The 22,675-nt window shown below is 41.4% G+C and overlaps 2 long non-coding RNA genes across 2 annotated transcripts; both read right to left on the reverse strand.

The window, feature by feature from the left end:
* Positions 1–1,284: 1,284 nt before the first annotated feature.
* On the reverse strand, positions 1,285–8,011 carry LOC129526067 (uncharacterized). The gene is made up of 3 exons (XR_008670681.2): positions 7,916–8,011; positions 2,799–3,056; positions 1,285–2,523 (listed from the first exon to the last, which is right to left on the reverse strand). It is a non-coding gene; the product is annotated as an uncharacterized lncRNA (long non-coding RNA).
* Positions 8,012–8,294: 283 nt separating this feature from the next.
* On the reverse strand, positions 8,295–13,668 carry LOC134756513 (uncharacterized). Its single transcript, XR_010129243.1, has 3 exons — positions 13,595–13,668; positions 12,363–12,434; positions 8,295–8,388 (listed from the first exon to the last, which is right to left on the reverse strand). It is a non-coding gene; the product is annotated as an uncharacterized lncRNA (long non-coding RNA).
* Positions 13,669–22,675: the final 9,007 nt, after the last annotated feature.

Below are 22,675 nucleotides of genomic sequence, written 5' to 3' on the forward strand. Positions count from 1 at the left end.
AAAAAAGATTAAATGAACATCAAATGACTGTTTACCATCCAAGATCCTTCAAAATTCTCACCTCATAACTCTTATCTTGCTTTCTCTCCCCATTCTAAAGTATTATATTGTAATTCTTACTCAGGTCTATTCATTCCTCACATTGAAAGCTCCTTCTTAAACTATGCCTGCAAACCTTATAAATATCTTGACTCCTCCTTCTCTTCATAAAAAATAATATTAAAATTCTAACAAGATAGTGATCTCTCTTGCCAGCAAAAAACTCAGCTTTGTATATTCATGTGGCCAACAAACATGAAAAAATTCATCATCACTGATCATTAGAGAAATGCAAATCAAAACCACAATGAGATACCATCTCATGTCAGCCATAATGGCAATTATTAAAAAGTGAAGAAATAACAGATACTGGTGAGGTTGCAGTGAAATAAGAATGCTTTTACACTGTTGGTGGGAATGTAAATTAGTTCAACCATTGTGGAAGACAGTCTGGTGATTCCTCAAAGATCTAGAAGCAGAAATACCATTTGACACAATAATCCCATTACTGGGTATATACCCAAAGGAATGCAAATCATTCTATTATAAAGATACATGCATAGGTATGTTCATTGCAGCACTATTCACAATAGCAAAGACATGGAATTAACCCAAATGCCCAGCAATGATAGACTGGATAAAGAAAATGTGGTACAGGTACACCATGGAATACTATGCAGCCATAAAAAAGAATGAGATCATGTCCTTTGCAAGGGCAAGGGTGGTGCTGGAAGACATTATCCTCAGCAAACCAATGCAGGAATAGAAAACCAAACACCACATGTTCTCACATGTAAGTGGGAGCTGAAAGATGAGAACATGTGGACACACTGTGGGGAACAACATACACTAGGGCCTGTCAGGGTGGGGGAAGAGCATCAGGAAGGACAGGTAATGCTTACTGGGCTTGATACTTAGGTGATGGGTTGGTCTGTGCAGCAAATCACTATGGCACAAGTTTACCTATGTAAGAAACCTGCACATCCTGCACATGTACCCTGCAACTTAAAAAAAAAGTTGATGAAAAGAAAAACTCAGCTTTGTCTTATCAACAACTTATTTTGGTAGACTTTTTAGAAAATTCACATTTAGAAACACTCAAAGAAAAAAGATGGGAAAGAAATATAGCAGACTTTTAGCAATGATTATCACTTAGGCAGTAGGCTATGTGTGATTGTTTCAATTTTTTATTTTTAGAGTAAAAATGTTTTACCACTTTAAGTAAGTTAACAGTCAAATGTGCAATTCCAATAAACATTCCGCATCATTATAACACAGAGAACATTAAAATCATTTAGAAAGCAATTCATCATGGTGGAGCAAGCCACAAACTTTGGCATCACAATTCTATCTTCCTTCTACAATCAACTAAATGTATATTATTATGCTCTAAAGCCATCTTGTCAAAAATTGATGATGTCCAAGTATGCATTTTCAGCCCAGACCCCACCCTGGACTCTAGACCAGTACATCCAATTGCCAACCTGATATCACCAAACAATGACTAAAACGTATCTCAAATTTAGCATGTCTATAGCTGAGCTCCTGCTCGTCCCCTATATCACTCCTCCTCCAAGCTTCAGGTTCTCAGTTACTATTGGCAACCTCCTTTCCCCAGTTGCTCAGGCCAAGAACTTAAGGTCATTCCTGGGTGCCCTTTCTCTTATGCTTCCAATCCATTAACACATTTTTATTGATCCCACATCCAAAATTTAAGAATCCCACTAGTTTTGCCACCACCCTTGTCTGAGACACATCATGTTTTACCTGGAATACCTTCATAGTCTCCTGACTGGTCTTCCGACTTATGTCCTTGATCCTTTCATTCTGTTCTCAACACAGCAGTGAGAGAGACAGTTCTGCCCCTTTTTGGTTCCAAAAGTTCTAATGACTTAATATTTTACTCAGAGTAAAAGCCCAGGTTCTTACAATGACATCCCAGGCGCTACATATTCTGCCCCTCTCCCCTTCCTATCACTCTGATCTGGTCTTGGACCCACTTTGGCTTGCACATTCTATTCCAAGATCATTGGGTTTTTTTGTGATTCCTCAGAAGCCCTGATCCTGTCTCAGGGCATTTGCACTTGCTGTCTTCTCAGCCAGAAATGCTTTCACCCTAGATATCTACACACTCCCTCCCTCATCTCCTGCAACCCTTACTCACCTCCTGCAACCCTTACTCACATCCAAATTATATTCAGATTAGATTATTGTGCCTCCCTTTATAAAATAAAATAATTTTTATTCTTTATTTGTTAAAATCCCATTTATTTGTTTAGTCCATACCATCTTCTCAGGGATTTTTCTTTCCAGGCTGAATCGGTCTTCTGTCTTTCCAGTAAATGAACAAGCACTTTTTTTTTAATCTCTGTCATAGCACTTGTTCCATGTTGCATCATCACCATTAATGCTGTTTGTTCATTTCTCCTACAGAATGCAAGCCCTTCTCAAGCTGAAAACTTGTCATACTCCTCAGTGTAGTCTCTGCAACACAAAACACAGTACACTTACTACGTATGTTGAGCAGAACTCTGGTTATCTCGACAATCCCCACATTATTGATGTGACAACCTGACATCATTGCAGAAATGTTTACAAAGTATTTATGATTCCCAGGCATTGCTCCAGGCACTGGGGATCTAGTGGAGGAATTGGACTAACGAGTTTCTTTCCAATTGAACGATGTTGTTTATGTTTAAATCCAAACTTGAAAATTAAATTTCACAGCTGTTCTTAGGAAAAAATCTCCTGATACTTACAGTCAGATGTTCTACCTTGGTTTCAGCTTGTCCTAGATCCCTCCTATTATGAAAGAAATCCTTTTCTCTTTTCCAGGGAGAAGTTTTTGTTGGGAATTCTTTACTCAAAACAAATATCTTTGTCCTGTGCCTCAAGGAGCTTATGACTTTAAAATGCTTACGACACTGTAGAAACGATTGAATTAAATGTGTTATAGAATATACATGCATGGCAAGAGGACATAGCGGGAGGTCAAATAATTTATTTGAAGAGTCAGTCTGCAAAAAAGAGAAAGGAGAATGGCTTAAAATGAGAAAGAAGATGTAGAACTTTGCCTTCTCTGTCTTTGTCTAGAATCCTCCCCTCTTCTCCCATCAGCTCTCTTCCTTCTCCTGGATGATTTCCTCCCCTCCAATCCTCTCTACTCCTCTCCATACCTTGCTCTTGGATAACTCATCCTTTGGTTGGGTGGATACATGTACAGAAAAAATTGGCCATAAAAAGAGGAACTGCTAATGAGGGAGCAGGTCTAGTAAACCGCTCAGGCTCTGCGGCATTTTCAAAATTAGGCAAGAAACAAATTATACGTTCCTTTCCCGTATTCTGAAAGCAGCGCCAGTTACAGGATTTTTTTTTTTTTTTTTTTTGAAGTGGAGTCTCACTCTGTCGCCCAGGCTGGAGTGCAGTGGCGCGATCTCGGCTCACTGCAAGCTCCGCCTCCCGGGTTCCCGCCATTCTCCTGTCTCAGCCTCCTGAGTAGCTGGGACTACAGGCACCCGCCACCATGCCCAGCAAGCCCGGCTAATTTTTTGTATTTTTTGTATTTTTTAGTAGAAACGGGGTTTCACCGTGTTAGCCAGGATGGTTTCGATCTCCTGACCTCGTGATCCACCAGCCTCGGCCTCCCGAAGTGCTGGGATTACAGGCATGAGCCACCGCGCCCGGCCAGGAACACTTACAATTTTGAACTTCAGACCCAGATTCATTGTTGTCAGTAGCTATAATGTTTGTTAAGCCTTGTAAGCTATGTTCTTTTAGACATATGTTCAAACTGATTTAGTCCATCAATAAGCAAACCGTGTGCCTGCTCTGAAACGGGTCCTAGGAAAATGCTTACAAAGAACTCCGACAAATTATCTTTGCCCTTAAGGAAATGAGAAAGAAAATTGGCATGTCTTCAGCTAATTTCACACCATTTTCTAATTTAATACTCAATATAAATTATGAAGAAACATTATTGCATTTTTTTTTTAAGATGGAGTCTCACTCTGTCGCCAAGGCTGGAGTGCAGCAGAGCGATCTCAGCTCACTGCAACTTCCGCCTCCTGGGTTCAAGAGATTCTCCTGCCTCAGCCTCCCGATTTGCTAGGATTACAGGTGCCACCCCACCCGGCTAATTTTTTGTATTTTTAGTAGAGACGGGGTTTCACCGTGTTAGCCAGGAAGGTCTCAATCTCCTGACCTCATGATCCACCTGCCTCAGCCTCCCAAAGTGCTGGAATTACAGGCATGAGCCACCGCGCCAGGCCTATTGCATCTTTTACAACAGATAAGGACACTGAGGAGCTAAGAGGAACATTAATCACCCAATGTGCAAACTTATTAAATGCCATGGCAGGACTCTAACCCTTGTCTGCCTGACTGCAAGGTTCATAATCTTCTCATTGCTCAGAGTGGTTGGGGAGACAGATAACTGAGTGAGGAAATGCTTGAAAGACAGCATGAAAGGCAGAAATATGTCCATATAAGGCATGTGTTTAGGAAGTGTAAAGATTCTCATGGGCTACGGAATTCCAGACCAATATCATGCTGATACAGTCAGTGGTTTATTCTGAAGAGAGGTCTTAAAATAAGTTGTTTGGTCTACTGTCCCTTTCTGAGAACAGTGGTTCATTCTCTCTAAAATTATAATATAGGTGTTGTGTAAAAATTAAAGCCCAACAGTGTAGCTGATTGGGCTAAGGGTCAGAGAAGACCTTGTGTAGCTTTGACGTAGAGACCAAACCCCTCTGAAGGGGCCAAAGACAAAACTTTCGCCAGTAGAAATTCTTCATTTTGGATGTTGGTGAGAGGAACTTGGCAGATCCTCTCTTGGGAAGTAACAATATTAAGTATACACAGAAAGTGAGTTCGAGTCCAGGTTGGTGCCTTAATTATCTCATTCTCCCTCTCTGTGCTCACCATCCTGGCATCCCTGGGACTCAGAATAATCAGGCTTCTGTTGCTGTATACTCCCGTACTATTTCACTTCCCCACATAGCCTTGTAGTAAACACAGATTACTAGAGACTTCTGGGAGTCTTTCTTTATCACTTGAAAGAACTTCCCTGATGGAATCTTAAAGACAGAGAAGCAAAGAGAAGTAAAGTAGGCACCAGGATGCATAAATGGCATCCGCCTAGGTGCATTACTTGGTCAGCAGAGCCTGCTCAGGGTCTTGCTGAGCTAAATGTACTTTTCCATCTATTCATTCATTCGACCAATCTAAATTCAGTGTGTACACTGGGCCAGCTGTTGTGCTGAGAATATATGGATGAATACAACAGAGTCTCTTTCTGATGGGATTTACATTTCACAGGAAAGTCCAGTGATGATGGCTGTGCCTACTCTGGAAGGGAAGGAGGGGAGCAGGGGGACCATTGCAGCTGCTGAGGACAGAGCTGTCTCCCACTTCCCCTTTCCCACATCACACTTACTAACTGCTCAGCCTCCTGCTTTTCAGTGGTGTCAGGGCAGTAAATCCCAAGTCCATAAGTAAGAAATGGTCTCAACTGATACCAGGATAAAACAGCTACCAAGCCCGTAACTATATGATCTGCATGCCTTTCTCACATCCCATCATTCACCACTTTGTTTTTGAATACTGTATACTACAGCTACAGGAAGTTCTTCACACTGCCCTGGTCTATTTGTGCCTTTTCTATACACTCACACGTCTCTTCTCATGTCATTTCCTCCATGGGACCATTTCTCTCTAAATCACTGTTTTAGTTCATTTTTACTTGACTATCTGGAATAAACACTTACTTCAATCATTCCTGCTTCTAAGAAACTTCTTGATACACCTATGAAAAATTAGGTGCCCATTACAAGTGGAATTGTGTTTCCCCCAAAAAAGATACTTTGAAATCCTAATGAGAACCTCAGAATGTGACCTTATTAGGAAACTGGGCGATGGCAGGTGTAATTAGTTAAATGATGGTGAAGTTATACTTGAGTGGGGTGGACCCTAATCCAATATGACTGTTGTCCTTATAAGAAGGCGACTATGAGCCGGGTGTGGTGGCTCATGCCTGTAATCCCAGCACTTTGGGAGGGCGAGACAGGCAGATCACAAGGTCAGGAGTTTGAGACCAGCCTGACCAAAATGATGAAACCACATCTCTACTAAAAATACAAAAATTAGCAGGGTGTGGTAGCGCGGGCCTGTAATCCCAGCTACTCAGGAGGCTGAGGCAGGAGAATCGCTTGAACCTGGGAGGCAGAGGTTGCAGTGAGCTGAGATGGAACCTTTGCACTCCAGCTTGGGCAACAGAGCGAGACTCCATCTTAAAAAAGAAAAAAAAAAAAGGAGGGGACTACGTGAAGACAAACACACACACAAAGAACTCCATGTGAAGACAGAGATTTGGAGTATTGCATCTACAGGAGTAGGAATGCCAAAGATTGCCGACACACCACCAGAATCTAGGAGAAGACAAGGGAGAATTCCCCTATAAGCTTCATGGAATGTGGCCAGCTGATACCTTGATTTCAGGCTGCTACCCTACAATAAACACCACTCAATTTCCAGCACTTTGTTAATGGCAGTGACTGGAAACAAACACAATGCCCCTCCTCTGAGCTCTCATTGCAACTTCTGCAGGGGAAAGACTCTCCTTTTCTTCTACCCTGGATCATCTCTAGAGCAGTGCTTGGTAAGGTGCTGAAAACTTGGCACTAAATGATCAAATGAATGAATAAAGAGGCAGAGAAGGTTGCTGAGTATGTGGAAGAACATCAGAGATCCAGTCAGAGGTTTTCTTTTGTTTTTAGAAATTCTACTACCAGAAATTTTTCCTTCAATGCTTTGAAATATCAGATTCTTCCTTAAATGTACTTCCAAAGGAAGTAGTCACACAAAAATGGGACAATTATTTGTGGAAGGGATCATTGTAGGCAAATTTGGGAGGAAAGTTGGTGGCAAAAGAAAGGGCCCTAACTGGGGTTGCCCAGACCTTTAAGAGGCAGATCTGCTCTCCCTCAGTTAGGAGGACATGAATTTGGGGTCCAGAAAACTCCAGAAGTAAAACATCCGTCAGCTGCTCAAGGCTGTCTCTGGCTACTCCTTTCGTCTTATCCTTTATGGGTGCGGGTCATGAAATTGCTATGACTTTCTTGTCCCTGTATCTTTTCTCTCTCTACCCAGAATTCCTATCCTTATTTTATTGGCCTTCTGAACAATTTTTCAAAGCCTCACCAAGAATCACCGCGTCAATGATGCCTTTTCTGATTCTTATTGCAAGCCTCTTGTGCTGCCTCTGCGCCTTGCACAGATTTCTTGATTTCTGCACATCTACACACATTTAGACCCATCACGAGGCCCTGATCTTTCTGAAGGCAAGAATTATGCCTTTACATGTTTCAATACCCATCTCAGTATGTGGCATATGGCAAGTGCGCAATAAATGTTTGTGGAATCAAGAAATTAAGTAAACCTTGTCTCTAGGGAAATTGTTTTACATCAGACTAAAACCTGGGCTTGGAAAGCTTCCATACTTTCATACTTAAGTCCTTACGGATGAACCATAACCGAACTTAGTAGGTAGGCAGGGTGGAAATCTAACTGAGGAGTATGCTTCTGTAACAAAAGCTGAGTCTCAGCCAATCCCAGTAGCCATACTCCAGCCATTCACAGGCTGTTGTTTAAACCATGTTTAAGTAAGGCAAAATGCCAAGCTGTAACCAGCCTAGCTATTTCCGTACATCACTTCCGTTTTATGTAAATCACTTTCCTTTTTCGGTCCATAAACTCACTCTGACCACCAGGCATCCCTGGAGCCTCTCTGAATCTGCTGTGATTCTGGGGGCTGCCCAATTCATGAATCTTTTTTTTTCTTGTTCAATTAAACTCTGTTGGCCAGCACAATGCCACACACCTGTAATTCCAGCATTTTGAGAGGTCAAGCGAGGAGCATTGCTTGAGCCCAGGATTTTGAGACCAGCCTGGACAAGATAGCAAGACCGTGTCTCTGCAAAAAGAAAAAGAAATTTAATTAAAAAATCTATTAAACTCTGTTAAATTTAACTTGTCTAAAATATTTCTTTTCACAATTGAAACTTTTATGTTGTTCCAGCCATAAATAAGGAAAGGTAAAAGCTGAAGAATCAGCCTTGAAACAGTGTTCTGTAAGGGAAGCAACACTCTTCTTCACATGAGACAGAAGTAAAAAGAATTCAGCAACAATCATTTCAGGACAGGTTGCAGTGAGTATCTGAAGGAAAGATTTTGGTGCTGGGAACAAGCGAGGGACTCACAAAGGTAGCAGAAGAGTCTCATTCACAAGAAAGAGTTCCATGCTATGTTCTCTTCCTTGGCCTGATGGTGGTGGTCAGGCCCAGCTGAGCTGACCTGCAGGACAATGGATGGGACTTAGAAGGGTCATTTGAGTAAAACTCTCCTCTCCCATTCTGGTGTAATCTAATTCAAGGGCCCAGATTGGTTGGGGAAGACAAAACCACCCAGGCAAGAAGAGTCAAATATCCTCTGCAAATATTGGCAGTGCTCATTTACTTTTTATTGGCCCTGTACCCCAAAGGTGGGGGAAGACAATTCCATCCCAGAAAATATAATTAGTCGGCCTGCTGGTTTGGGCTCTAATTTAATCTGGGCAGCTGTGCCAGGAGCTTATATTAGCATGACACTGGGAGGAGGAGAATATAATTACTGAGCAATAGAGAAGGGGAGGAGAAGTGGGATGGTGACCAGTGTGTGTCTGTGATAGAGGATGGAGCTGGGGGGAGGGTGATGTCTATGGAGGGCGAGGATTCCTTTGGGAGTAAGGAAGAGGAAAGGGGCTTCTGGCAGTGGATGGACGGTGACTTTAATTTGGCTTTTGAGAAATTAGTGTGCAGTATATATGTGTGTGTGTGTGTTGGGGTGTTGGGTGTTGGGGGAGGGGGATTCGTAGCTCCAGGCTGGTCCACTCTGCATGACAAAGGTGAGCTTGAGAGTTGATGGATGGGCCTTGTGAGTTACCCTGGAGGGAATAGATGGGGGACTTTGGAGCAGGTTATGGCTGAATTTGGGACAAATATCCTTAGATACTTTTTCAGTGGATCAATCTAAATGGGGGAAGCAGAATGAAGACATGAAATTTGCACATGTATTATCTCCTTTCTGTTTCAGGCAGAAGAGATGTGATTAAAAGAATACTTCTTAGGTGATTTCATTCGTTCATACAGGAAAGCTACCAGGTACAAATTTGCTGCCAGGGTACTTACTTTCAGCTGGGCTCTAGGTTAAGCAGCTTACACTTACTGTCTTAAGTAGTCCTTGCCAAGCTCAACAAAAGTGTTAGGTGTTATAATCCTCATGCAACAATTGAGGAAACTGAGGCTCAGAGACTTTAAGTAAAATGCCCACAGTCACATAGCTAGTAAGTTTTGAAGGTATGATTCAAATCCAGGCTTGTCTGACTCTAAACACTATGCTAATAATCCACAACTCCAAATAGCTATTATCTTCTCCGTTTATATATGGGGCAACTGAGGCTCAGAGTGGTAAAGTAATTTGCATTAGCTCAAAATGTGAGTTACTATCAGAAGTTAAAATAGAATTTGGATCTTATGCAATACTGCCTCTTTACCAGAGGACATATGGGGAAAAGAAGATATTGTTTGCCGAGGAAAGAGCTGGATATACAGAAAGAAACAAATAGAAACCAGGTTTCCTCACCCTCAACCCAATGCTCTTTCACTGTAAGTGACAAATGTGACAACAGCTAAAGTCTCTGCTCCCTTCTTATGTACTAGATGATATACTAAGCTTTACATACTCCCTCATTTCACTTGCACATCACTTTGAGGTTGCCACTATGATCGTCTCGTGTTACATGAGAAGGCGAAGGCTTCAAGGCTGTGTAACTTGCCCAAATTCAAATAGCAGGTTAATGACAGAGCAGGGAGTCAAACCCAGACAGCCCATTCTCTAGTCACTGCCTCCCTATGGGACACATGGCCCCTCCAGGCATCATCGCATCCCTCCCGTTGTCAGAAAATCTTGGAGATCCATAGAAATCTTTATGACAAACCTAAGCCAGTCCCACTCAGATGTCTGTCTGTTATTGCAGAGAGTAGGTAGACATGTAGGGATACACTGGGGATCCTTTTCTTTACCCTCAGAGTTAATTTTCCCTGTGGCTTTTAACCTTTCCTCTCCCCTCCAAGGACTCGCAAAATCATTCTGGCCCTGCCCTAACTGCCTCTTGTCTTGTAAGAAAAAGCAGAGGAGAAGCCAGTTTCTCCTTTTCCTTCATACTCTGAGGTTCTGTTGCTCTTTCAGCTCTGTTTTTCCCAGGCAAATACCTCCCACTGGGGCCTTGAGAACCACTGGGAGTCAGAGGGAAGAGAAGGCAGCTTTCCTCCTCCCAAAGGAGGAAGATATGGAAGCTGTGCTCTCAGGCCTCTGGAAACCCAAGTTAGCTAGAGGAGAACCCCCAACGCCCGCCTGCAGAGTTCTGCTTGCTCAGCTGCTCAGCATCTGCCCTGCACCCAGAACTCGTCTTCCCTAGGGTCCCTGCCAATCTCCTGGGCTCTGGCAAGAGGAACCAGGGGCGCAGATGTGTCCTGCATCCTGAAGCCTGCGGGCATCGCTGGGCAGCCCCACAGCTCACGTTCAGGAAGCCATCTTGATTGTACAGATTTCCTCCTGCTGATGTCCTCCACCCCTACAGATTTCTCTCCTTATCTCTTCTCCCTCACTCCCCTAAATCCACACGTGCCCAAAAAGGGCACATGCTAAAATTACAGAGATCTCTTGACTAAAAGTCAAAAGGCTTGATTTTCCCACTAGCTGTGTGGGCATTGATTTTCATCTGTCAAATGAGACAATTGGCACCTGCTCTCCATTTCCCACAACTTGTCATGAGAATGTGAGGAAAATGTGTATTTAAAAAGCTGGTATGTCAGTGACAAGCCAATGTTAGTATTGTCATTGCAATCAATGGATTATAAAGTAGCGTATATAATGCATATAGGTTTCAGAATCAGAGACATCAAGCTTTAAATCGTGGCCTTCTACAGAGACTCCTGAACCTCAGTTTCTTCATCTGTATAATTGGAATGCTAGTGCCTGCCTTGAAGGGTTGCTGTGAGATTTACATGAGAGGATGTACAGAGAAACAACCAGAAGAGAGATGGGTGAGTTGGAAGAGCTTAATGTATGTTTCTTTTCTCCCATATTCCAATGTTTTCCAAATCTAATCCAGAGCTGTTAGGTCTCTGCACTTATGATTGTGCTGGTTGTTCCTTGCACAAGGGAATCTGCCCAAAGGAACAAATCCATCCAAAATGTGTGATCTGAGCCTGGGCTGCACTGGCCTGATAGGAGGGCATCCCCAATCTACCAAGATTCGTATGTGCTAGACTCAAGTTTAAAAGATTACCTGGAGCAGGTCAGAACTTGGGTACCAGAGTCCCAGACAAAAGGAAGGCCTAGGCTGGGTGCGGTGGCTCACGCCTGTAATCCTAGCACTTTGAGAGGCTGAGGCGGACAGATCACTTGAGGTCAGGAGTTCGAGACCAGCCTGGCCAACATGGTGAGACCCCGTCTCTACTAAAAATACAAAAATTAATTGGGTGTGGTGGCAGGTGCCTGTAATCCCAGCTACTCAGAAGGCTGAGGCAGGAGATTTGCTTGAACCCAGGAAGCACAGGTTGCAGTGAGCTGAGATTGCACCACTGTACTCTAGCCTGGGAGCCAGAGCGAGATTCCATCTCAAAAAATAAAACAAACAAACAAACAAAAAAAAAGAAGGTCTACAATGTATCAGAGTTGAAGATAGTAAAATCACACACTCGCAGTTTCTAGGGTGACGTTTCTAAACATGGTTCTGATTTTATCCTATCCAGCTCAATATATTTTTGATGACTCCCAACTCTTAAGAAGATAAAATACCAAAACTAGTAGGTGAGAGTTGAAAGCTTAATAAGGAATAGGATATTGACATAGTTTGAAAATATTTAAAAGTACTTTTTAATTTAAAAAGGAAAATTATAAATTTACAGTGGAAAAAAAGAATACCACCTTATATTACCAATAACAGGAAAACTGATACTACATACTTCCTGATGTGATGCACTGGGGAGACATCATCACATGTAGTAATCCTGACAAAATTGTCTAATGCAGACTGAATCACATGAGCTGCAGACAAATCAAATTGAGAGATGCTCTACAGAATAGAAGGACTATACTCTTTAAAAATATCAACATCGAGTACACCATGGACACAAAGCAGGAAGCAACTTTGGGTCTACTTGATGGTAATGAGTGGAAGGAGGCTGAGCATCAGAAAACTACCCATTAGGTACTATGCTCATTACCTGGGTGAGGAAAGAATGTGTACAGCAAACCCCGCAACACCCAATTTATCCATGTAACATGTACCCCTGAACCTAAAACAAAAATTGGAAAGGAAAAAAAGTCAATTTCCATGAAAGATAAAGAAAAGTAGAGAAAGAATTTCAGATTTAAGGAGACAAAAGAGACATGAAAACTATATGCAGGGTGTGATCCTACATATTATTTGGAAAACAATAAAGTCTGTAAACTAGATGATTGTATCAATGTTAATTTTTAAAATTTTGATAATTATACTATAGGTATGAAAATTATTGTCTTTAATTTTAAGAGGCAAAGGGGCATAATATCTACAACTGATTCTCAAAATGTTGGGAAAAAATACATTATAATAAAGCAAAATATTAACAATTTCAAGTCAGAGTGACAGGTGTACAGAAGTTCTCTATTTCAAAGGAAAACTGTTAAAGTTAAAACAAAGTTCATAACCCAAAATATGGTATTCAAGATTTCTTAGATCTAAACTTAATTTAGGTTAATTATCTTAGGTTCCACTCACTCTTTCTCATAACACAACTCACAATATAGCCATGCTGAGCTACTTGATTTTTCCCAAACATACCCTATACTTTTCCATCTTGGTATTTATGCTCACTCAGATCTCTCTGTGAGTACAGACTTCTTTTTACTCCTTAACCTTTTGAAATTCTATTCAACCCTGAAAATTCTTTAATTTAAAATGAACAATCTGGCCGGGCGTGGTGGTAGCTCATACCTGTAATCCCAGCACTTTGGGAGGCTGACGGGGGAGAATTGCTTGAGCCCAGGAGTTTGAGACCAGCCTGGGCAACTAAGTAAGATCCTGTCTCTACAAAAAAATTAGCCAGGCATGGTGGTGGTGCCTAGTCCCAGCTACTCGAGAGGCTGAGGTTGGAAGATCTTTGGAGCCCAGGAGGTCGAAGCAGCAGTGAGCCATCACTGTGCCACTGCACTCCAGCCTGGGCCCTAGGGAGACCCTGTCTCCAAAGACGAAAAAGAAATCCAAAAAAATAAAAGGAAGAAATCTTCGATTGCTTATTCAGCTCCTAAATTCGTTCAATCTCCTGTGATACAAATCAGACAAACAGGGGTTGTCCAGATACTCCATAACTGGGTTAATTCATCAGTCTGGGTTAGACAACCTCCTGGGCAGTGGGCTAATCTGAGATTTCCACCTATGTAACTGTGAGATTAAAGAATGGGTATAGGCTGCCACCTGGTGGTAATTAGGAGTACAGTCTTGAGCAGCATAACAATATTCTGATCAAGGATGGACCGTATATACCACAGTCTCGTAAGATTATAATGGAGCTGGAAAATTCCTATCACCTAGTGACGTCGTAGCCATGGTAATGTGGTAGCACAATGCATTACTCACGTTTACTTGCATGTTTGTGTTGATTGCTCGTGTAAACAAACACTGCGTGCCAGTCATATAAAAGTATAGTACATACATCTACGTATAGTACATATTTAATCATGATAATAAACAACTGTTACTGGAGTAACAGTTTTTGTATGTAGTTTATGTATTTACTGCATTGTACTTTTATGTATACTGCTCTGTACCTATATATATACTAAACTGCACTATACTTTTATGTATAGTTATGTATAGTTTATGCAGTTTATGTGTTTACTGCACTATACTTTTTATTGTTGTCTTACAGTGCACTACTTCTACTTGTTTAAAAAGTGAACTGTAAAACAGCCTTAGGCAGGTCCTTCAGGACCTCTCCCAGAAGGCATCGTCATCATAGGGAGATGACAGCTCCATGCCCCTGAAGACCTTCCAGTGGGATAAGATGTGGAGGTGCAAGCCAGTGATATTGATTATCTTGACCCTGTGTGGGCCAAAAGTAATGTGTGTTTTTGTGTCATAATTTTTTTAAAAAGTTTAAAAAGTAAAATAAAATAATTTAAAAATTAAAAAAGCTTATAAAATATGGATATAAATAAAATATTTTTGTACAGCTGTACAATGTGTGTTTTCAGCTAAGTGTTATTAACAAAAAAGTCAAAAATTTAAAATTGTATAAAATAAAAAAATTACAGTAAGCTAAGGTTAATTTATTAATGAAGAGAGAAAAATATTTTTAAGTAAGTTTAGTGTAGCTTAAGTGTCCAGTGTTTATAGAGTCTACGGTGATGTACAGTAATGTCCTAGGCCTTCACGGTCACCTGCACCCACTCACTCACTCACCCAGAGCAACTTCGAGTTCTACAAGCCACATTCATGGTAAGTGTCCTATACAGGTGTACCATTTTTTATCTCTTATACTATATTTTTACTGTACTGTTTCTACGTTAAGATGTGTTAAGAGCTACAAACACTTCCCACTGTGTTCCAATTGCCTACAGCATTCAGTACAGTAATATGCTGTCCAGATTTGAAGCCGAGGAGGAATAGGTTGCATCACATAGCCAAGGTGTACAGTAGGCTATACCATCCGGGTTTGTGTAAATGCACTCTATGATGTTCACACAAGGACGCATTTCTCAGAGCATGTCCCCGTCACTAAGTGATGCATGACTGTGTAACAGATTGGGGGTTCATCTATGAAGACAGAGGTTTGCAGGGTGGGAAAAGTCAGAAAGAGACACAGTCTTACTTAATTCATCTATGGGTCACAATATCCACTTTTGAGATTGTTTTCAGGATTCAAGTTAAGATATATTAGTCATTGTTCGCAGAGTATTCACTCATTAAATGATAGTATTATTAGAAATATAAAACATTACACTGGGAAGAACCCTAAAGACAATTTATTTTTACTTCCTCATTTTACATTTAAGGACTCTGAAACCCAGAAAAGAAGCAGAGTAAGGCCTAAAGGACAGGATTTTTTACTTCTCACTCCTTAACACATAGGTGAAAAGGGACAGGTTCAGTGTAAGTATAGGGAAAATTATAATATGTAGCTGTGGAGCACTTTAAGTCATTTAAATCTCCTTCACTCCCACTTTCTCATTTGTTCCTACCTTCTAAGGGAGGCAGGGCAGGCTATGGGAGGAGGATGAGTGTTGCCAGGCCAGGTGCCTGAGAAAGATGAGATGTTTCCTCCAGTGGGTGGACAAGAGAAGTTGCCTTTTGCAGTGTGGGTGGGTGGTTACACTTCAGTTTCACTTTCTCTTGCATGTAAATCATTTCCCTCAGATTCTCTCTCTGCTTCTCTCTGATTCAGTCTCTCTTCTCTCTTTTCCTCCTCCACCTCTTCCTCCTACTCTTTCTCAAACCTAACAGAGAGAACTCTCCTTGGATCTGACACTCCTGTGCGCACAGAACATACCCTGGGGTGCCACATGGACCATCTTGCCACCTGCAGATATCCCTCTGATCAGAAGGCCGCAGTTGTCCCATTTCCTCTGATTAACCGACACTACACTGAGGAAACACTTAACATCTTTCCAGAAACCTTGGTCTATCGTTCTGCAGTTCATTGCTGGGTTCTGCCCCACACCCTCTTCTGCTTCGACCTGTGTCCACCGTGCACCAGGGTCTCCAGTCTCCTGTGGACAGCGAGTGCAGTCTGACTTTGGTAGAGTGGCCTCAGACTTCAGGGCCTCCCCTTTGTGGAGGTGAGAGAAGAACCTAGGCTCTTAAAAAAAAAAATCTGCCCCTTCCTCCAATCTGTGACCTCCTGCCCCTTTCTCACAATAACTCATGTTTTCATGTTCTACCTCTAATCTCTAACCCCATATTCATTCACCCTACCTATTTTTCCCTTATACCAAGTCTACAACGACGCCCGAATTTTACCTGCTATTGTGTCTTTTGATGCCTATCCTTTTCAAGGCTTTAGAATGTTGGGTCTGAAGAACCCGGTTTTAAATGTTCCCCAAATCCGTGAAGTCACTAACCCCTGATGCTCCCTTCATGGTTTCTCCAAGGTTGCTGTAGTCTGAATGTTCATGCCAGCCCCCAAATTCATATGTTGAAACTTTAACCCCCAAGGTGATGGTATCATGAGGCGGCATTTTGGGGAAATGATTAGGTCAGGAGAGCAGAGCCCTCACGATCAGGATTAGGGCCTTATAAGAGAGACCCCAGAGAGCTAGCTCTCCCTTCCCATCACATGAGGACACAGTGAGAAGACAGGTATCTAAGACTTAGGAAGTAGGCTCTCACCAGACACCAAATCCGCCAGCACCTTGATTTTGGACTTCTCTCCAGAACTGCCAGAAATAAATTACTGTTGTTTGTAAATCGCCCGTTTTATGGGATTTTCTCTGTTGTAGCAGATGAACATAGTAAGGTAATAGCTCGACCCACCTTAAATCCTCTATCATCTAAACATTTTGACTGCTTTTCACTCCTCCTCTTCTTTCTTTCCCCATCAATAATTATACCGTTGCTACAAGTGTTTACTTTGTACCAGGTCCCAGGTGTAGGGAGGAGCCCTGCTAGAAGCCCTCTTTTCTTCTAGGTAGAGAGATCAAGTTTTAAAAGTCTTCCACATTTCTTGTTTGTCAAGTCCATGAGATTTTTCTTGATAGGTCTCTCTCTAGCCCTGAAAGGCTCCTGCCTCCCATCCTATGAAACCCTCAGATCTCTCCTCCTCCACTGCACTTACACCCACATCCAGGCTCTGTCCTCCTCCATGGGCTTACAAAACACTGAGCACTCACCATGCAAATCACACTGAAGAACTCAATTAAGACCTGTGATTCTGAGTTAAATGGGCTTGATCAAAAGAAAGATGAAACATAGGCTCACTGAGAAGTCAATCCTGTGTTCATAGCCATCTGAATATAATCAAAGATGTTAATGTCACGATTTAATCCAGAGAAGTGGCTGTAGTGGAAGAAAACTTTTCCAAAATAATTTCCTCGGGATGTTCCAAGGAAGGAAGGAAAGATAAGGGAAGGGTAGGGAAGGAGAGGGGAGGGGAGGGGAGGGGAGGGGAGGGGAGGGGAATCCATAGGCCAATACATTTGGGAAATACAAAACTTTCTCCTTCTAGGAGAGTCACAATTCATGTTAATCTATTAAAAGCCTCAAGAAGTTATGCCTTAAAGCAGGGGGCCTCAACCCCTGGGCCACAGACCAGCACAGTTTGGTTGCCTGTTAGGAACCTGGCCTCACAGCAGGAAGGTGAGTGGCAGGCATGATCGTCTGAAGTGGAACAGTTTCATCGCCAAACCCTCCCCCTCACCCTGCTCCCATGGAAAAATTGTCTTCCATGAAACCAGTCCTTGATGCCAAAAGGTTGGGGACCACTGCCTTAAAGGAACATGTTTGTCTTTTGTTAACCCTGTATTTCCCCAAATTACTTGATCATACTAGAAAATAAGCCCTCTAAGGGACAGTATTTGATACTGTTTCTCCCCCTTGTATATCTTCCTCTCCTTCTACACTCCCCTCAGCCCCTTCCCCAGATCTATCTCATTTCTGACACTCAGAAGGTATCCAATGAAATACATTTTGGGTAGAATTACAATCCAGATCACTGAAAGAACACCCTCTGCAGGGGCCTGAGATGGATTGCTCTTCTGTTCTGCTGGACTCTTACAGAGGGAAGATACAGCCAGACAGAAGGAAGAACTTTCTGGCATTGAGTGGAGTAATTTAGTAGAATGGGTAGGTTAGAAAAGTTAGAGAATCCCATTTGTTTGTATCCTTAACAACCAGAACATAGAAGCAGAGAAAAGAACAAGATGACCTTGGTGGACACTTTTCTGCCTGGAGAAAGTTCAGAAAATCCTTGGTGAGTTAAATCACTGCTCTCTCCCCTACAATTCTATCCACTCTCTCTTTCTACTTTTGAGCCTGTGGTACAGGAAGGAGACAAACTCACTCAAACTCCCACATCAGCAATTTGGAGGAACAGACTCCTAGAAAAAAAAACAAAACAGCCGAACAAAACAAAACAAAAATGGCATTTGCAAACCCCAGGATCTGAGAAAGAAGAAGGTTGAGAGCTGAAATGGAGGCAGATGATTTGCATCTGGGCCTGGGCAGAGGGGCCCAGCTGCTCGGCCCAGAGCAGTGGCTCTGAGCAGCAGCTTCTCTGTCTTGGGACAGCCTCTATGGACAGCTGTCCTGGCTCTGCCCCAGGTCTGGGCAACCTGCCAGCTCAGCCTGTAGTTCTGCAGCTCCAGAACTTATACTCACTACAGCCCATCTGTTTGATGGGCTCATCAGTGTTCAGAAATTGTTCTTATTTATCAGTGTTATCAGGTTACATGTCTAGAGGATAATATTATTCAAAAGCAATATTTACTTGGCTTTTCAATGGAAAAGAGTCTTTCAAAATACTTTTTCTAATACCTTTATAATAATTTCTTACCAAATATCACTTAATATTTTCATTTTCCATAATAAACTACATGCAGTTATAAAAGGGTAGAGAAAAATAGTCTGTACAGGTGTTACTGACATCTAAAGCCAAGAGGATCTTAGAAAATATTTCTCTGTCAGAAGGTGACACTGATATCCAGTGAAATTAAGTAACTACTATAGTTTTAAACTCAGATTGCTCTTTTACCCCTAGTTCAGGGTTTTTACTAAATTCTATGAAACACAAGAGAGGGAGCCATGGAATGACAAATAGGCCCTATGATGAGGCACCAAACTGCTGAATCACATAGGCAGTAGAGAGCTAATTCATTATCTCAGTTAGCATAAGGGTTTTTATTTTTAACCAAGGGAAAAAAAATGAACAAGCTCACAAAAAAACCTTCAGAAACCCTGAACTACTGCATCTAGTATAAAAAGAACAAGTCATTTTGTTTTCATGAAGCACCTGGAATATATGCTCAGAGAAGTTCATGGTGCCAAAGATATAGAGACAATGTTTTCAAAGGGTGGGAAGGGCAGGTGAGAGGGAAAAAAGAGAAAGGGGAAGGAGGGAAGGAGGGAAGGAAGGAAAGAGGGAAGGAAGAAAGGAAGGAAGGAAGGAAGGAAGGAAAAGGAATGGAAGGAAGGAAGGAAGGGAAAGAAGGAAAGAAACAAAGAAAGAAAGAGAAAGACTATACAACTGAGAAAGAAGATAAACAGAGGAATACCCTGGGCCGCCTCCTCCTCCTACGAATCATATAGTCTTCATCTTTGTCTTTCAGAAGCTGCTTGTAGAAGAGAAAAATATTTCTTTCAAGAAATAAATCACAAATACTATAAACATATAAACCTACATATGTACTCATAAAAATTAAGAATAAATATAAATAAAAACCAAAAATTAATACATCTTTTTTATTAACAAAAAAACTCTAGCAGTTGCTTGTGAAATGGTATCTTTAATGAGTGAGGTAATTTTGACAGACACAGTATTCTGGATAAATTGAAAATATTATATTTCATGCAAATCAAAACCACAATGAGATACCATCTCACACTACTTAGAATGGCTATTATTAAAAAGTCAAAAAATAAAAGATGTTGGCGAGGTGGCAGAGGAAAAGGAATGTTTATACACTGTTGGCGGGAGTGTAAATTAGTTCAACCCTGTGGAAGACAATGTGGCGATTGCTCAAAGACCTAAAAACAGAAATATCTTTAGACTCAGCAATCCCATTACTGAGTATATACCTGAAGGAATATAAATCATTCTGTTATAAAGACACGAGCACGTATATGTTTGCTGCAACACTATTCACAATAGCAAAGACATGGAATCAACCTAAATGCCCAGTGATGGTAGACTGGATAAAGAAAATGTGGAACATATACACCATGGAATACTATGCAGCCATAAAAAGAATGAGATCATGTCCTTTGCAGCAACATGGATGGAGCTGGAGGCCATTATCCTTAGAAACCTAGCACAGGAACAGAAAACCAAATACCGCATGTTCTCACCTATAAGTGGGAGCTAAATGATGAGAACACATGGACACATAGAGGGAAACAACACACACTGGGGCCTATGGGAGGGTAGAGGGTGGAAGGAGGGAGAGGATCAAAACAAATACCTATTGGGTACTAGGCTTAATACCTGGGTGATGAAATAATCTGTACAACAAACCCCTATGACAGGAGTTTACCTATGTAACAAACTTGCACATGTACCACTGAACTTAAAATAAAAGTTAAAAGAAACTATTATATTTCAAGAGTCTTAAAAATAGCTGCAATTTCTTGAGCATTTGCTGTAAGGTAGGCGCTGGACTGAATACTCTGTATTCCTTTATTCTTATAGCTCTACAACCACTCCTGTAAGGTTATCCCCATTTAGCAGCTAACAAACTGAGACCTAGAGATGTTAACGTATCCAAGACTACAGAGCTACTTGATGCCAGAGCCTCACTCTAAAGCCTGCTCTCCTAACCATCAAACTATCGATGTTAACAAAATGTTGACATTTGGGCCAGGACAATTATTCCTTGTACTGAACAGTCCCATCCCTTCAAAAGCACTTATCATCACTGGCCCTCAGGTACTAAATACCAGTATCAGCTTTCCATTTCTTTGAAAATTAAATCTCTCTCACATATTTCCAAACTCCCTACCGAAGTTATATTCTCCATTTCCCAAACATATTGAAAAACAACTGTTAAGGAAAACATTGAATTCTAGAAACTTAGGATTTAAAAGAGTTGTTAAGTTTCCATTAGTTCAGCTTTTACAGTTAATTTGTAGGGAAAAGAATAGTAAATAAAGAGAATTAGGGCGTGTTGGATTTAGCATTTTACTTGTTGACTGTGAAGCTAATTCTCAGAGAAGCACATATTTAGCATCTACTATGTCCTGAGAAAATATGTTAGATATTTTCATGCCTACGTAAAAGGAATAGCGTGGGAGAAGGGTTGAGTGAGAAACAGAGAGAATTGTTATTTTCCTCACATTATACTTGAAGAAAATAATGTTTTGAGAACTTAATTTGCCAAGCAAGAATTTTGTTTAGGATTATTTCTACCATATTATAGCTATACTATGGATACTCAATGGAGTTGTCCCATTGATTATTGGAAATGGAATTTAGAAACATGGTAAAAAAAAAAATCTAACTATACCTATAGCCAAAAAATCAGAAAGAAGGTAATGAACATGTGAAAATCAGTCACAATTAACACATTAGAGGAGTGCCTTGTAGAATAAATATTGTGATATACATTCATAAATAAATGATTTAAAGAAGGAAACAGTAGAATCAGGAGAGAGACAGAAAGAAGATATCCAAAATGCAGCAGCATCCTACAGAGAAGAGTGTTCGGAGATACTGGAGAAGCGAGGAGGGATAGTTAGCAGTGCTGGATGCCCCCGGTGGGTGAAAGTGATTGAGGCCTGGGAGAAACCTTTTAGAGTTCAACAAGCCTTTTCCAAACTGAAAACCAATAAACTGAAGACATCTTCAGGGTGTAACCGATTTTAAAAGTTCAGCTTTGAAAACGCTGGGGAAAGCAGTCATTTATTACAAAAATGAAAACTTTGAAGTGGTTTGAACATAAAACAAAGTTAAGAAACTAACAGAAAAAAAAAAAGTAGGCAGTATTCAAAAACAAGCTTCGGGGGAATTTACCAGAGTATGAAAGTTATCAACACAGAGCGACTGGCTCAGAGCCCTCTCAAGTGTGTGATACGGCTGGAAACATCTTCTCTGAGATAAACGCCAGATCATTTACGAGAGAGAGCTTTCCCATTTTCAGACAGCTCTCCTGAGGACAGAAGGATTTATCTGCAGCAGTGGAATTCTAGTTATATGGTAGGAAGACTCCTGCACACACCTCTTTAAATGGACTGTACCTTTGCCTTAATAGGAAAAGATCTCCTGTTTTTCTGGAAAGACAGAGGCAGCTCTGGGGCAGGAAGGTCTTCCTAGTTGTGGGCACCGTGTCTACGGATGGTTTGTCCTTCGCTCAGTCTCCTGAGCCAGAGCAAAGGATGTGGCTGGGCCAGGAGGCGGGGAGTGCATCTACATGTGTGGATGTGTGTGTGTGTGGTGTGTTCTCATTTCCGCTTCCCCTTTTGAGCAGGCAACAGCAGTTGAATGAGTTCAGGGAGAAAGGCATAATCTACAACATGATACTTTCTCACTCGCTTCACCTCTGTGCCCACACCTGTGAAGGCCTCGGCCCAGCTTCAACAACTGCTTTGCCTCAAACTCAGCTTTCTACCAGCAGACAGGTAAGCACAGCCTTTATCTCAGTTTCAAGGCTGTACTGATTTAGGGTGATGCTAGGAGAAAGAAGGAAACATGTCAGAGAAAAATCAGGCTGTCAAGTCAAGGGAAAATCAAGAGAAAATCTTCCACCACTCTTACTTCAACCTTAAAAGCATCCATCATTATGCCTAGGAGAACGATGCTGGGTGCCCTTTTGCTTTCGTTTGTTTGTTTTCTCTTTATTATCAGAGAGG

Source organism: Gorilla gorilla, chromosome 10 (assembly GCF_029281585.2).
Source record: "Gorilla gorilla gorilla isolate KB3781 chromosome 10, NHGRI_mGorGor1-v2.1_pri, whole genome shotgun sequence".
Taxonomy (NCBI): Eukaryota; Metazoa; Chordata; class Mammalia; order Primates; family Hominidae; genus Gorilla; species Gorilla gorilla.